Below are 5,338 nucleotides of genomic sequence, written 5' to 3' on the forward strand. Positions count from 1 at the left end.
TGAAAACCTCCAGATCAATATGTTTGATGGTCACTTTCTTCTCCCCAACAGCGACGCTACGTATTTCCTAAGAAATATCTTCCTCCTCCACGAGATCAGGCGTAGAACCCTTCGAATGGTTTCTCTCGGAAGCTTTCCTCTTAGGATGAACCTTAGATACATCAGTCTTCGAAACCACTTCTTTCGAAGACCTCCCCTTGGGTTGAGACACTGGAGGGAGAGGTAGAGGATGTTGATGAGACGTGGAAGGAGGCGCCACTGACCGAAGAGGTAGGACATCCCGCGTTCTCTTAGGATCATCACGTGGATTAACTAAGGGACGAGAAACAACATACCGGGAGCCAGGAGCCTCTTTTGGCCGGTCCCCCTTCTGCGTATTCCCTCTATGCGACTCACCCCTCTTAGAAGATAAGTGCCTCTAACCAGAAGAAGACGAAACCCTATGAACGCGGGCATCACCTTGGGAAGATTTAGACGGACCTCCACCAGGCGGAGAAACATCAGGATCCCTATGCGGAGGAGATCTACGTGGACTAGGCGGTGGAGTTTGATAAGAAACCCGCGGACAGTCAACCATGTCTGCAGTAGTACACAAACAAGTTTCAGATTTCCGTAAAGACAAAACAGAAATCAAAAACCCAATTTCATCCAGTTCTTCATAATCATGAACCAGATGGAAAATAAGAACAAACCCTAAATAAAAGGGGAAATAACAAATATGGGCAAGCATATACGAAGGAAGAAATCATTACTGTTTGTAATAACGAACAGGGGCAATCATACACACACTTATATATATATTCTTCATCACAAACACATATAGCAACAGTTCATCAAAAGATAATCAAGACACAGTAAAACCACCTACCTATAAACAAAAAATTAAGAAGAAAGCCTCGACGAACAGTAGCAGTAGCAGAAAACCTCGACGAACAACAGTAGCAGCAGTAGAAAACCTCGACGAACAACAGTAGCAACAACAGCAAAAAACTTTGAGGAGCAACAGTAGCAGCAGCAGCAGTTAATAACAAGGATACAAAAGCAGAGAACAAAGAATGAAAATTCCGAGGAAAGAGAAGGAATGAAATTTATGATTAGAGAATTTTCACATTCCTTCTCATATATATATATATATGCAAAGAGAAATAAAAACCTCCCCACTACCCAAGAAGAAGTTATTACAAATAGTGGGCAACGTGCCCTAAAATCTAGGAAAATAGTAAAGAGAAGATGAAGAGAGTAACACGTTTTTTCTTCTCACTTCGACTAACCGCCCAGTAGGAGGAAAAGGGGAAAATTGTAGGTATACATTTCATCTTCCGCCACGTGCCCACAAAGACACACGTGGAGGACATGCGGCTAAGGGCATCAAGATATGATATCATGCGTGGACAGCCAAGAGTCACTTTATCATATCCCTAGAAAGATCTAAGATCTACGATCGGGGATAGTCAGACTGACGTAGACAAGACAGGGGCATAGGACAGCTGTCTACCGCGGACAGACATCTCAACTACCCGCATTAAATACCCTCAAACAACATACGTGCCAGTCAGCCTGTATTGGAAGCGCAGATAATACTGCGTATCCAGACAGAACATGCAGATGCAGCCTAGAACACGAAGACTTCTGCGTGAGTGGCACAAAACACAAGAGGATAAGGTTATAATGATGAGTGCCAAATAATGTATATATTTATCCCTTTTTGTTGGCATTTAACTCATATTTTGTGCATTAATTCTACATTTTATCCCATATTCTGTATTTTCATTATTTTCAAGAATAAATATTTTTCTTACTTAATTGTATATTTTTAGGTAATAAATAAAGATTGGATGAGTTGCGGAGCAAAAAGAGCAGAAAAGTAGTGAAAAGCCAGGAGGAATTACGCAAGGAAGCCGCGAAGAGTGATGTGCGGAAGACCAAAAAAAGGATAGAAATGGGCTTGAAGAAGAAAGTTGTTCTTAAAGAAGAAGTGGGCTCAAGGTTTTCCAAGCCCAAACTCATTTCCCAAACCCATATTCTATACCCAAAAGCCTAAAACCCAAATCCATACCCGCTTGCGTCTTCAGCCGTCAGATCAGTTCTCAGAAGCATCCGACGGTCGCTCCCTTGTTGTGCATCGAAGTTTGATATCTCCGCCTTACACTACAGTACCTAACTCCATCAAGTACCGTTCGTTTCGTTGTATCTCTTCATCCGACGGTCGCTCATCGCCTGCCTCCGCATCGCCGTCAGATCCACCTACCATCTTCCAATCCATCGCTCAGCGTCGCAGATCATCAAACTCGATACGCCCGCTTAACACCATAGTACCAGAAACATATAACCCAAACAAACTACCCCTTCTTCTTTCTTCCATCGAGCTCTCCTTCACCACCATACCCTGTTTGCAGAACCACCACCACCTACTCTGCCGTACCAGTTCCATCGCCACCTCCTTCTCCATCAACAACTCCCCACAACAACCACAATCCATCATATCCCTCAATACCCCCATCACCTATTAATCTATTTCAACAACTCCACCATCCTCATCACTGTTAGGGTTGGATTTGGTGAATTAGGTTGATAGATGAAGCAATTGGCGCGTGGGAATGGAGCAGGAAGAGATTACAAGGTATGGGTCGACATCAATTGGAAGAAATTGCATAAATTTAGGTGAGGTTCAACAACCCTAATTTCAACGGAATTTTGGGGATTTGGGGAAAATTGGGTGTATGAACCCTAAACTGAAATTGGGTATAAATAGATGGTGTTAGTGTGTGTTAGGGGGGGATGCTGGATTAGCCAGCTTCACTCTTGTAGAGAACTGGACTAGCCAGTTTCTCATTTGTTTCATGCTTACACTGTTGGTTCATATGTTTATCATATTTTTGTATTTGCTCATCATATGTGTGTTGTTTGAATTACCTTGTATGATATTTATTACTGTTAACATGTTTACAAGATTAGCATGAGCTAAGTTGCATTGCTGAGGCTCAGATGATGCCTTAGTGCACAGTTAGGTAGTGGAATGCTAGGTTGTATGCTTAGGATGCATTGTTTTTATTGAGCAATGGGAGAAATTAGTGCTCATAGCAAGCTAATTCTCTTTCCATTCCATTTGTATGCTTAAGATCCTAATTTCAACCTAGAATTGCATTGTTTGGCTAGGTCACAAGGGTGGATTCAATTGCCTTAGTAACTTCTCACATTGCTTCCTGATCAGTTATTTCCTTCACTGTTTTTGCACTTCACATCTTGCTGTGCACTGAAATCAGTGCACTGCCTTCCCTGCCCTTGGCTCATAGCCTTGGTTCCTTGTTGTTTTACCATCTCTGTTTCACTGTCACTGCAACCTTGTGACCTTGCATTTAGTTTTGCATCAATTAGCAGCATAGTGAAACTTCAACTACACCCCAAGTCCCTGTGGAGATGACCTGTTCTTGCACATACACACTACAATGACAACTGTGCACTTGCAGTTTAACATGTAGGCCTTCTTATCCTTTGTCTTATTTTCTTACATCTTTAAATGCCTACCATATAACGGGCTTCAGAAGTGGACCCCACGTAACCTCCCTATAAATACCCCTCTCTCCCAAGTGAAGAAGGGGGCCGAAAAACATTGAGAGGAGAATAGGAGAGAGACAAAGAGATAGAGAAAGTGTAAGTGAAGTTCATCTTGCTACGCAGGCTTATATTGGTCTCAAAGTCATTCGACTATTTCTGTAACCTTCATACATATAATGAAAAACCCAAACCCGTAGACAGAGATCTGAGTGATGAATCATATAAGTTAATCGTTTCATCTATATTCATGCATTTACACTTTAAATGTTCAATTCGATACTTATGGTATATCATGTTCGTACATTTTATATTTCATCCGCTATTTATCTTATTTTATGAGCCAAGAACAATGATTGTAGTTGATGAGACGAGGAAGAGTATTAGAATTCTGAGTCAAGGATTCGACATAACCTATCCATTCCCCTCAGACGCAGCTTATTTACCGTATTGTCATGAGTTTGCGCGCATTATTTGTGAATACTCAGATGACACCAGATCTTTGTGTTCACAGGCTTTGCACTGGAGTCATCATCAGAAAGCAAAAAAGAATTTACCTTGACAATAAAACCCATCAAAATGAAACCAAGTACCTTAGCCTACTTCCAAAAAGAACCCAGAAATATACTATGGTTTGCTATGTGATAGAGATAATGCTCGTATGCATTACTTAGATGGAGTTGGAACTTCGATGAACACATCTGTTAGAATACGTGCATCCAACTCAAAACCAATTGGCAATGAGTGGAGTGGCCCTATAGATTATAAACCGCAGGATCTTAGATAACCCAGACAATGTGGGACTAATAATCTCAACACGCCCCCTCACGTGTAGTCTCGTTGGGTCTAACACGTGGACAATAAATCGGGTGACGCGGAGCAAAGGCGCGGTCAATGACTCGTCGCAAATAGCCTGCTCTGATACCATGTTAGAATACGGGCATCCAACTCAAAACCAATTGGCAATGAGTGGAGAGGCCCAAAGGATTATAAACCGCAGGATTTAGATTGCCCAGACAATGTGGGACTAATAATCTCAACACGCCCCCTCACGTGTAGCCTCGTTGGGTCTAATACGTGGACAATTAAATCGGGTGACGCGGAGTAAAGGCGCGATCAAATGACTCGTCGCAAATAACCTGCTCTGATACCATGTTAGAATACGTGCATCCAACTCAAAACCAATTGGCAATGACTGGAGTGGCCCTATAGATTATAAACCGCAGGATCTTAGATAACCCAGACAATGTGGGACTAATAATCTCAACAACATCAGAGGGGGAAAACGACATTCTTTTCAAACCATTATCACCTCGCTCAGAACTTGGTTGGTCTTTCAGTGTGTTAGTACCTTTAGGAAAACCTCCGCAAATAGAAACACTATTGCTTGACACAGGGAGCGGCATCACCTGGTTTCAGTGCCAGCCGGACTGTGTTCGTTGTCACCTGTTTCATTAGGGTTATACAATATATCCCACATATGATCAGACCAAATCTGATACGGACGTTCGCGTAGATTGTGGAAATGAAGATTGTGAATCACGTTACAACTCATGTGTTGACGATGACCATCTGTGGTGTAATTTCAGAGTAGATTATGCTATGAAGATTATGCTATGAAGATTATGCAAAGGGAGGTTTAATCTATGAAATGTTATCTCTCGGGGGTCGTGAAAATATGTATCCTATGGGCTGCTCGCATGTATCCTATGGTCGTGCAAATTTATTGTATGAAATCATACTCAAAATCAAAGAAGAAATCAACACTTTCAATTCAGAAAGTACG

Source organism: Papaver somniferum, chromosome 8, assembly GCF_003573695.1.
Source record: "Papaver somniferum cultivar HN1 chromosome 8, ASM357369v1, whole genome shotgun sequence".
Taxonomy (NCBI): domain Eukaryota; kingdom Viridiplantae; phylum Streptophyta; class Magnoliopsida; order Ranunculales; family Papaveraceae; genus Papaver; species Papaver somniferum.